Below are 12,706 nucleotides of genomic sequence, written 5' to 3'. Positions count from 1 at the left end.
GTGAGTGGCACTGTTCCATGTGGGATTCGTGCGCCAAGCTTGCTTTCATCTTGTGGCACTTGCTGTACCCCAGAATAGTAGTAACAGCATCAAGCTGGCAGAAAGGTAAAGAAAAAACTTAGCGGAGAAACCTTGCTTTTTAAATTCTTAGTTCATAGATGAGATTCGTAATATCTGCTTTTTTTCTGTTGATGAGAATAGCCATATGGCTAAACCTAACTGTAAAGATTTTTTAAATGTCTAGCTGTATGCAATCATCTACAATCAAATTTCAAGGGAAAGAAAACTCAGATTTTGGTGGAAACTGCCTGGAACCCTAAGTAGTCCCTTTTCCCATTATAGAGGACTCAGGATCTCAGCTTTTTTCTGGAACTATGTTAATTCTATTCTATAACCTAAAGTTTGTAAAAGAAAACCGTATTGTCACTAAAGTTCTAGACATGTGGTATAGTTATCCTAATATTTCCCAACAAGTGAGTGGCAGGTAAGTTTGATTCTAACTTTAAAAAATTTTTTTAGGGGAAGAGGACTGTCTTAACATTATTATTGTGATATAATTGACATATAATACATTTCATAAAGTATATAACTTGATACATTTTGACTCGTGAAACTCATCACCATCAAGGCAATAAATCAGATGACGTTCTTTTATGTATATATAGCACTTAGAGCTATAAATTTCCTTCTATGGCATCTCACAAATTTTGATATATTCTCCATTCTATTCAAGATTCTATTTTCCCTTTTGATTTCTTCTTTGACCATTGAATTATTTAAAATTGTATTTTTTCCCTAATCTATGAGGATGTTCATATATCTTTTTGTTATTGGTTTATAATTTAATTTTAAATGGTCCAGATATAGACTTTATATGACTTGAATCCTTTTTAAATGTATTGAGACTTGTTTTACGGTGAAGGATATGATCTATATCGGTAAATGTTTCATTTGCACTTGAAAGAAATGTGTATTCTCTTGTCCTGGGGTACAGTGTTCAATAAACATCATGTTGGTCAATATTATTCAAATCTTCTATATCCTTACTGATTTTCTATGAGAGAGGGGTGTTGACATTTCCAACTATATTTATGAATTTGCCTATTTCTCCTGCAATTCTATCAGATTTTGCTTTTTGATTTTTGAAGCTGTTTTGTAAGGAGCATACACATTTAGGAATGTTACATCCTGTTGATGAATTGACCCCTTTCTCATTATGGAATTACCCTCTATCTCTACTAATATCTTTTTCTACTTTGTTAGATATTAATTTAGCCACTCCAGCTTTTTTTTTCTTTTTCTGTTTTTTTTTTTTTTTTTTTTTTTTTTTTTTGAGACGGAGTCTTGTTCTGTCACCCAGGCTGAAGTACAGTGGTGTGATCTTGGCTCACTGCAACCTCTGCCCCCTGGATTCAAGCGATTCTCCTGCCTCAGCTTCCTGAGTAGCTGGGATTACAGGTGCCTGCCACCACATCCAGCTAATATTGTATTTTTAGTAGAGACAGGTTTTCACCATGTTGGTCAGATTGGTCTCGAACTCCTGACCTCAGGTGATCCACCCGCCTTGGCCTCCCAAAGTGCTGGAATTACAGGCATGGGCCACCGCACCCAGCCCAGCTTTCTTTTGATTATTGTTTTCGTAACATACCTTTTCATCTTTTTACTTTTAAACTATTTGTGTCTTTATATTTAAAGATTACTTAGGCCAGGTGCAGTGGCTCGTACCTGTAATTCTAGCACTTTGGGAGGCTGAGGTGGGTGGATCACCTGAGGTTGGGAGTTCGAGTCCAGCCTGAACAACATGGAGACACTCCATCTCTACTAAAAATACAAAATTAGCCGGGCGTGGTGGCACATGCTTGTAATCCCAGCTACTCCGGAGGCTGAGGCAGGAGAATCACTTGAACCTGGGAGGCAGAGGTTGCGGTGAGCCGAGATCGTGCCATTGTACTCTAGCCTGGGCAACGAGAGCGAAACGCCATCTCAAAAAAAAAAAAAAAAAAAGTATTTAAGTAGCATGTTGTTGCTCTAGGTAAATGATATAGTTGTCTTCATTTTTCCCAACAAGTTACTGTCTGAATGGGCATTTTAACTTAGTTTTAATTAAAATTTAGATATTTTGCTACTTTACCTGTTGTCTAAATGATCTTGATTCCATGGGACTCTCAGTTTTTTAAACATTTGCTGTATAACTGCTTCGTGCATACAATCTAGCCCTATTCTTCACAGAGACTCAGTCAATTTTAGATAAAACAAAGGCATATTCTGTGCCAGGTTTATTTCAACCATCTTTTAGAAGATAAATTTGGGGTTCTAGGGTTCCAAGATTTGAAACATTATATTTGATTGGTGAAGGGCTAGTTCTCAGGTTCTCATTGGGTTGATGTTTGAGACCGAGAATAACCTTTTTTTTTTTTTTCTTGAGATGGAGTCTCCCTCTTGTTGCCCAGGCTGGAGTGCAGTGGCACGATCTCAGCTCACTGCAACCTCTGCCTCCCGGGTTCAAGTGATTTTCCTGCCTCAGCCTCCCAAGTAGCGGGGATTAAAGGTGCCTGCCACCCCTGGCTAATTTTTGTATTTTTAGTAGAAACAGGATTTCACCATGTTGGCCAGGCTGATCTCAAACTCTCAGTCTCAGGTGATCTACCTCCCTTGGTCTCCCAAAGTGCTGGGATTACAGGCATGAGCCACCACGCCTGGCTTTTTTTTTTTTTTTTTTTTTTTTCTTTTAAATAAATGCAAGCTTAGGTAAAGGCTCATGTCAAACAAGGAATCAACTAAGAAATTGATTCATTTTTATCCATCTTGAAAACATACTAGTATTTGGAAGGCAAATAATTAAAATACGAAAAACAGGGAAACTGAGTCTATTTTGGAATCTTTGAAAAAGCAGAGGAGAAATGTTAGAGAATTGAAGATAGAACTGCAAGTTTATGGCATTATTGCCTATCTCAGCTAAGCATTGGCCTTTATTTCAAGAGATCAAAGGAAACACTCACATTTTTGAACTGAAAGTCAACACATACATTTGAATCACATACATTTCCACCTGACCACTGAGGGTACTTGTATGAAGACAGCAACTGAGTTTTCTATATTGTTTCCTGTGTGTTAATCACATTTCTACACATTATATATATGGACAATTTTTTTTTTTTTTTTTTTTTTTTTTGAGACAGAGTTTTGCACTTGTCGCCCAGGCTGGAGAGCAATGACACAATCTTGGCTCACTGCAACCTCCGCCTCCCAGGTTAAGCGATTCACCAGCCTCGGCCTCCCGAGTAGGCTGGGATTACAGGCACCCACCACCACGCCTATCTAATTTTTGTGTTTTTTAGTAGAGACAGGGTTTCGCCATGTTAGCCAGGCAGGTCTCAAACTCCTGACCTCAGGTGATCCACCTGCCTTGGCCTCCCAAAGTGCTGGAATTACAGGCTTGAGCCACTGCATACGGCCTGGACTCAATCTTTATAGTGGTCCTATGAAAATAGGTACTGTCATTATCCCTTTTTTTAAAAAAAGTGAGAAAATGGAGGTACAGTGAGATGAAAGAATTAGCTCAAAGTTGGACAAATATGAAGTGGTAGAATTAGCCTACAAAACATGGCAGCAAAATTCAGAGGCAACATTTTTATTCATTCCTCTCTGTTAGAAATCTGAAAAGGTCAGTGTGTGAGTCAAATCCTACTTTGATATCTATTTTTGTAAATGTACTTTATTGGAATATCACCATGCTCATTTATGTATCATCTGTGACTGCTTTCAGGTTACAACAGCAGTGTTGACTGGTTGCAACAGAGACTGCTTGACCTGCAAATCCTAAAATATTTACTGTTTGACCAGGCTGACCAACATGGGGAAACCCCGTCTCTACTAAAAATACAAAAATTAGCCGGGCATGGTGGCACGTGCCTGTAATTCCAGCTATTCGGGAGGCTGAGGCAGGGGAATCGCTTGAACCCAGGAGGCAAAGGTTGCAATGAGCAGAGATCATGCCACTGCACTCCAGCCTGGGCAACAAAGTGAGACTCCATCTCAAAAAATAATAATAATAATAATCAAAGTAATGTATAATGCTCAAAATGTAATCTCAGGCCTAATGAAGGAATAGACTCCTATAATTATATTACTCATAAATGATGTAAGTAATATTAAAGTTGGGGTCTACCTTGGTCTAGACCAAGGTAATGATGAAAACTTCAAGTTGAAAGCTTATGTTGAAAAACAAAATAAAATCATTTCATATGCAGATTTTAACACCACATTCAGGAATATCAATGGATATACAGGGTAAAAGAAGAGAGAAAATTAGCCTATGATAAACTGTATACATTGCATATTGATTAATCTATTATAAAACAATGGCACAAGTACATGATTGTTTTGATTCTTGAGCCTTGATTGATTATAGATAACATCAAATATAGTATACTCTGGGGGAGAAAAGATTGGACTATGAGAGGAAATTCTATTTGAAGCTTTGTATAATTATAAGACATAAGGAGGATACAAATCTCATGAAGGGCAGATTTGGGAGAAAAACAGTAACAAAGCTAAAACCATGACTTACTTGGGACACATCAGTGTAGCATGATAAGGAAAAGCCATTTTAAATCAGTCACATGAGCAGGCTTCATTTCATTGGGTAAAAATTCACAGTAACCCTGGAGAAAATTAAGAATGTGTGAATCGATGTATTGTGTGCAAATGGTGATATGATGGTAGCCTGAGTCATATGAACTCCTTGGGAAAAACGGCCAACTTTGTGTAGCAAGTGGACTTTGTACTCCTATTATCTAAAAAGAGCCTCTGCATGTACTCATTGACAAAAGTTGACATCTACCCTGCATATGGAATATCTGTCCCTGTCTCTTAGGCATTGTACCATTAAGGCCAAGAGATTGCCATTATCAATAATTTGATGTCCCCAAAACAGTTTCAGTGGTAACCACATGACTGTACAAGAATACACCTCCTTCATTCTGTTACCAGAGAAGTGCAGGAATCTTCAGTTCTTTGTCTTACTTGGAGAAAGCATTCTGCTTTCAAGTCTTTTCCAGTGGAGAGTAGGCCTTTGTTATGGGGGATGCTCTGAACATATTTCAGAACGGTTCTTTTACTGTCTCTCTGCCAGAAAAGAAAGGATCTTTTTCTTGGCTTTCCAATATGGGAACTCACTTTGGTTTTTGGAGGTAAATTCCAAGAAAGTGAGGCGGGGGTGGGGCCCTAAGTCTAGGTGCTAGGAGTTTCTCTCTCTCAAGCTAGTCCATAATCAGCCTCCAGCAATTTGTCAGAACTGCTGTGTAAGTGTTCCTACCAGTATATGACTCATGCAAGTCCTTTTTCAAAAAAAAAAATTTTTTTTTTTTGAGACTGAGCCTCACTCTGTCGCCCAGGCTAGAGTGTAGTGGTGCGGCCTCGGCTCACCACAACCTCTGTCTCCTGGGTTCAAATGATCCTCCTGTCTCAGCTTCCGGAGTAGCTGGGATTGCAGGCACCCACCACCGTGCCCGGTTAATTTTTGTAATTTTGTAAACAGGGTTTCAACATGTTGGCCAGGCTGGTCTCGAACTCCTGACCTCAAGTGATCCACCCGCCTCAGCCTCCCAAAGTGCTGGGATTATAGGCGTGAGCTACTGTGTCCAGCCAAGCTTTGTTTTTCTTGTGAGGATTGGAGTAATGATTCTCAAGCTCTTTACATGTTGGAACTAAAATTGGAAGTTTCTGGTATTCTTTTCTACTTCTGTGGTAATCTCTTTCTTTGGAAATCACTTTCTCCGTCTGCCCAGCTAAGTCTCCATTTTTCAGGTTACTGGTGCACATTATGCCTTACAGTGGGAGGGTCAGAAGTACTGTCATGGGCTCCCTCTGCAATAGCATTTGTCAGTGTTCTCTTCCTCAAGATTAGCTTCTTCTTTCCATTGAAGTGAGAGGCTCTGGTAGTCCTCAGGAATGAAGTAAAGCCTGTTCTGCTCCTACAGTGAGATAGCTGGGCAAAAGCTGCTGTGCAGTGTTCACTATGTGGTACAGTCCCTGTGTCTTTTGGGATTTTTGTTGCCAACTATCCTTCCTCTGCTTCTAAACTGGTAAAGCAGTTTCTGCACTGCTCCCAGCTTTGCTAGAATACTTTTAGTCCCCATATCTTGGTGACCTTTGGTGGAGGAAGGGATTCCAAGTTAGATACCCACAGTTTCTCTATGTGTAGACACACATCCCTATCTCCAGCACTCATCCATGGCAACTGGAGGAAATCCATTTCTATCCATTTTCCTTTGACCCCTGAATCCCAATCGCCCCTTTATTGCAATACCTGAGGCTCTGGATCACTACAAGCTGCTGCACTCTCTTAAATTACAGGTAACTCTTTTGGGATATTTATGTCTTTCATTTTCAGAATCTTCAGCCCCCAAGGTCAAGATAGGCAACTGGTTACAAGGAAACAAGGACTTGAAATAGCAAACACAAAAATTAGCTGCCACCACGCCCGGCTAATTTTTTCTATTTTTAATAGAGACTGGGTTTCACCATGTGAGCCAGGATGGTCTTGATCTCCTGACCTTGTGATCCGCCCGCCTTGGCCTCCCTAATTTTTCTCTTTTTGGTGGAGACAGGGTTTCACCATGTTGGCCAGGATGTTTTCAAACTCTTGACCTGGTAATCCTCCTGCCTCGGCCTCCCAAAGTGCTGGGATTACAGGTGTTAGCCACCGTGCCCGGCCGAGTTTTTTCCTTTTTAAAAAACTCATTTCTCTGAGTTCAGTGGAAATGGACATGCAACTATGCTATGTCTTTAATGTCTTTTTGTTATTTTCTTAACAACTGTCTAGTGTGAACCCCGAAAATCTGAGCCAGATCTCAGATAGTTTAGAAAGTTTATTTTAGCAAGGTTGAAGACATGTGTCCCTGGCAGCCTCAGGATGTCCTGATGACATGTGCTCAAGGTGATCAGAGCACAACTTGGTTTTATACATTTTAGAGAGACATGAGACATCAATCAGTGTATGTGAGATGTGCATTGGTTCCATCTGAAAAGCCAGGACAACTCAAGCAGGGAAGGGCTTCCAGGTCACAGGTTGGTGACAGACAACCTGTTGCTTTCTTTTGAGTTTCTGATTAGCCTCTCCAAAGGAGTCAATCAGATACATATTTATGTCAGTGAGCAGAGGGATGACTTTGAATAGAATGGGAGGCAGGTTTGCCCTAAGCAGTTCCCAGCTTGACTTTTATCTTTGGCCTAGTGATTTTGAAGCTCCAAGATTTATTTTCCTTTCATACTACCAACATGTAATATATTAATGGTAAAAAAAATCACCACTTTCGGAAACTCTTAGGCCTTCTTCTGGTGCGTTGCTCTCAGCTGATCTGTGCTTCTGGATGGCAGAAATGACCTGGACAGAAAAATGAGCAAGTTTAGTCATTCAAGAATATGCAGATATTTCCATGGGCGTGTACTTAGAGCTCTATGTAAACAGAGGAGGGGCTAACAAGGGTGGGCAACGGTCATATCCTCAAGGCTTGTTTACACAGACAGAGAGAGCCAGCTGGGAAATTCTCTAGAGACAACAGTGCAGGAGTAAAGTATCTGTCTTCTCAGATCCCTCTGGCTTTACTCACACCATTCTCCCGGGTCCCAAAGCCCTCCCTGAGCAAGGCACAGCAGGGCTGTCTTCTCTGCCAACCTCCACCTGCAGAACTCATTTGGAAGCCGGGCCAGCACAAGCATCATCAATACTTGGAAAACATCAATATGTGAAAAATAATTTTACATAGCTTCTAATTTTTTTCTTGTGAAACGTTTCTGCTTTTTGGTGAATGTTACATTTTTATTTTTCAAATAATTTTATTACACAGATTCTAAAGTTTATTAGCATAGAACTGTGCTTTTTTAAAAACATTTTTTAAATACTTTAATTACCTATAACGAACCACTTTTCATTTGCAATTTTACTGGTTATGCTACCTTTGTCTACTAAAATTTATTTTAATGTGTTCTATTCATTATTACAGTCTCTCAAAGAGCAAGTCTCTCCTGTATGAGAAGACAGAACAACTTGGAGACAGAAAAGGCTGAGATAACTTCCCCAATCTGAAATCCTCCAGTTGCCTCCTCCTGTGAAACCAGTTAGTGGTAGTCTGAGAATGGCTCAGAGAGGGAAGGGGCAGGCTCAGGTCAGAGGAAATGCTGATAGGGCCACTAATGCAACAGAGCTTGGACTTCTAGGCCTCAGCCCTACAGATGTAGCTACAGCCCATCAACCAGTGAAGAAGATCTTTTGAACCTTTTGTACTCAGCAGTGCAGAGCAGCACATTTACTGAATGAGAAGAAAAATCTGGCTGGGCGTGGTGGCTCACACCTGTAATCCCAGCACTTTGGGAGGCTGAGGCCTGTGGATCACGAGGTCAGGAGTTCAAGACCAGTCTGGCCAAGATAGTGAAACTCTGTCTCTACTAAAAATACAAAAATTAGCTGGGTTTGGTGGCGGGCGCCTGTAATCCCAGCTACTCGGGAGGCTGAGGAAGAGAATTGCTTGAACCCAGGAGGCAAAGGTTGCAGTGAGCCGAGGTCGCGCCACTGCACTCCAGTCTGGGAGACAGAGAGAGACTCCATCTTAAAAAAAAAAAAAAAAGGAAAAGAAAAAGAAAAACTCTAAAGCCTCTGAGAACACCCAAGGGCCACAGATGCCAACTGTGAAGTGTCATCTGTTAACTTTAGCCTTCCTACAATACATTATAAACAATAAAAATATACTCGTATCCCATATTAAATATTAAAATTCTAAAACTGCATGAGTTTGTTAAAGATGACCACTTGAAATAATGAGCTGTTTAGAAGAAACATTAAATTTATCTCTCTGCTCTAAGGTCCTTTCCTTTCCATAACTTGAAGACAGTAGGAGCTTTGTCATTAAGTCTCCAATATTCTCAAGAATAACTTAAAACACATTTAGGGCTTAAGAATAACCAAAAACTGCCGGGTGCCGTGGCTCACGCCTGTAATCCCAGCACTTTAGGAGGCCGAGGCGGGTGAATCACGAGGTCAGGAGATCGAGACCACCCTGGCTAACATAGTGAAACCCCATCTCTACTAAAAAAAAAAATAGAAAAAATTAGCCAGGGGTGGTGGTGGGCAGCTGTAGTCCCAGCTACTCGGGAGGCTGAGGCAGGAGAATGGCGTGAACCCGGGAGGCGGAGCTTGTAGTGAGCCGAGATGGCACCATTGCACTCCAGCCTGGGCAACAGAGCAAGATGCCCTCTCAAAAAAAAAAAAGAAAAAGAAAAAGAAAAATTAGCTGGGCGTGGTGGCACATGCCAGTAATCCCAGCTACTCAGGAGGGGTAGGAGAATCACTTGAACCTGGGAGGCGGAGGTTGCGGTGGGCCGAGATCATGCCATTGCACTCCAGTCTGGGCGACAAGAGCAAAACTCTGTCTCAAAAAACAAAAAAAACAAAAAAAACAAAAAAAAAAAACCAGAAAAAACGCAAGTGAACAAAATAAATGATGAAAAATTGAATGTCATGCACTCAGAACTGATGGGCTAAGGTAATATACACATCTCAACTCATGCTTTAATAAATCTGTCCAATGCTTTACTATTGTAAATGAAAGAGTATCTGAGAAAACTCTCAATCAATTTAGGAAGTTTATTTTGCCAAGGTTGAGGACGCACCCATGACAGCCTCAGGAGGTCCTGACAACATGTACCCAAGGTGGTCAGGGCACGACTTGGTTTTATACATTTCAGGGAGACATGAGACATCAGTCAATATATGTAAGATGTACATTGGTTCAGTCCGCAAAGGCGTGACAACTGAGGCCGGGAGGGGGGTTTCCAGGTAATAGGTAGACAAAACACAAACAGGTTGCATTAAGCAATAGGGCAAAGGAAGTAACCAGATATTCATTTATCTCACCTGAGCAGAGGGGTGACTTTGAGTTCTGTCTGGAGTTTTTTTATCTTAGTAGCTGTCTTTTTTTGGAATAGAATAGGAGCCACGTTTGCCCTAACCAGTTCCCAACCTGTCTTTTCCCTTTGACTTAGTGATTTTTGGGTCCCGAGATTTTGTTCCCTTTTACACTATCTAAATGTATTAGTTACCAATATTGAAATAAGGAAAAGAAATCTCAAAGTATTAGGTTGGTACAAAAGTAATCGTGGTTCTTGCTATTATAATACTTTTATTTATTTTATTGATTTTTATTTTTTTATTTTTTGAGATGGAGTCTTGCTCTGTCACCCAGGCTGGAGTGCAGTGATGCAATCTCGACTCACTGCAACATCTGTCTCCCAGGTTCAAGCGATTCTCCTGTCTCAGTCTCCCGAGTAGCTGGGATTACAGGCGCCAGCCACCACGCCCGGCTATTTTTTTTTTTTTTTTTTTGGTAATTTTAGTAGAGACGAGGTTTCGCCGTGTTAGCCAAAGTGGTCTCGAACTCCTGACTTTGCAATCCGCCTGCCTCAACCTCCCAAAATTCTGGGATTACAGGCGTGAGCCACCGCACCTGGCCTTATAATACTTTTAATTTCAAAAGCCGCAATTACTTTTGCACCAACCTAATAATAATTGACTCCCTTAAAAGTAGTCAAAGCATATTCCAAAGGTATTGGATGTGGATACTTTTTATGGGAAAGTTGTTAAACTTCCAACAAGTTTATAATTGTCCTGCCTGGGAATTGTCCTTGATCGCCATGCGTGAGTCAGATGGAGAGGGCAAAAAGGAAAATTGTACCTTGTCAGGTGGTTTCCAAAGGTGGCACCTTTTGTTATGTAACGTGCTCTACACGAGGTAGAAGACTAGGATTGTTTTGATGCATACGGCCCAGAAAATGAATCTATCAACTTTTATTCCTCACGAAAACAGAGCATGCTGTTTGTGGAGGCACAATGTGGGGTCATCCTGTGACCAAACGAGTGGCAACTCTTGTTCAAGTTTCCTCCTCATTAGGTTTGATTTCAAGGTTACCTCAGTTTCAAACCAGCCCTTTCTGTCCAGGGCACAAAACTCCTGATTTACTACTTACAACTAGTGGTTCTCAGCCTCAGATTCGCATAAAAATTACCTGGAAGACTTTTCATTTTTAAATAAAGTTATTGATGTATATGTTATGTGCAATAATATGCACCCATTTACCGTGCACAATTTGATGAGTTTTAAAAAAGTTTTACCCCTTTTAAAGATTTAGAACATTTCCAACACTCCCAGAAGTTCCTCAGGTCCTTTGTAGCCAGCTTTTCTCAGCACCATCTACCTCTCCGCCCCCCATCCTCCATCTCCTAGGGGGTGACGTGGTACTTTGGTAGGTAGCAGGCAAGCAGCATCCCCCTAGTTAGCAACCAAATATCTCTTCAGACATTTCCAAATGTGCCCTCTAGTGGAAATCCTCCATTCTGCCTTCGAGAGTCACTGGATTAAGAGCATTACCTTCTGTCCAGAGGCTCTAAAGGACTGCACAGTTCATTTCACCTGGACGCTCCTTCCACTTTTCTCCTCCTGACAGCCCCAAAAATTTCACTTTCATTTCTCAGGCAGTTCCTCCTCAGGAGGGAGGGACTTCTTCACACAGAGGAACCTCATTTGTTGAATGAATCCTGACCACACCCACCCTGGCTTTTCTTCACCTCTTCAACCAGGAGCCGAGATTTCTGTTGGTCTGAAGGTGTGTGGGGAGGTTTGTGGGGGGTAGAAGGTATGAGACTCAAGGAGAAAAGTTCTCAATGAAGTTAGGAGAATTTGATTTATGGCCCCAAGGCTGCCCTGCTCTGTCGGGAGCAAAGGCTGGCTTGCAGGCTTCCTGCTTTGAGTGCGCACTGATAGCAGCCTAGAGTCTGGGGAGGGGCAGCCCTGAAAGCAGTGTTAAAGAGGCAGAAGGCCGCCTTTGTTTTCTGGAGTGTCTTTTTTTTCTCCAGGCTGAATCCAGTTCCATTGCCTTCCTATTGTATAATTTTGATTTTCTACCTTGCAAAGGAAACTGAATTCTCTCTCTCTCTTTCTCTCTCTCTTTTTTTTTTTTTTTTTTTTTTTTTTGAGACGGAGTCTCGCTCTGTCGCCCAGGCTGGAGTGCAGTGGCCGGATCTCAGCTCACTGCAAGCTCTGCCTCCCAGGTTTACACCATTCTCCTGCCTCAGCCTCCCGAGTAGCTGGGACTACAGGCGCCTGCCACCTCGCCCGGCTAATTTTTTGTATTTTTTAGTAGAGACGGGGTTTCACCGCGTTAGCCAGGATGGTCTCGATCTCCTGACCTCGTGATCCGCCCGTCTCGGCCTCCCAAAGTGCTGGGATTACAGGCTTGAGCCACCGCGCCCGGCTCTCTCTCTCTCTTAAAGAGATGAACAGAAGATCTCTTATTTTCCACCCCCCTCCCTCCTCAAAAGAGAAGTTGGTGAGAGGAGGTCTCTGTTTTTCAAGTGTGTGCAGGGCTTAGCTCCTAGTATGCAGCATCAGATAGAATGGAGCCATGGGGGCATGGCCAGGGGAAATATTGAAGCGGGTTCTTTCGCTGCCCTCCTGGCAACCACTAAGCGGCTTTCTGAGGCCATCCTCACGTATTCTTAGTCCTTGGCCTGCCTGACTATAGCAGGTTGAGTAATCTGACTGCTGCACACCGCTCTGTTCCCTCTTATCCTGTGCCTTTCTGCAGGTCATCTCAGGGCTCTCCTTGCGCATCCCTGAACATACTGTTTACTTTTACTTCAGTAACCCATGTG

The sequence above is a fragment of the Theropithecus gelada genome, chromosome 14, assembly GCF_003255815.1.
Source record: "Theropithecus gelada isolate Dixy chromosome 14, Tgel_1.0, whole genome shotgun sequence".
Lineage (NCBI taxonomy): Eukaryota > Metazoa > Chordata > Mammalia > Primates > Cercopithecidae > Theropithecus > Theropithecus gelada.
This window is presented reverse-complemented; position numbering follows the sequence as displayed.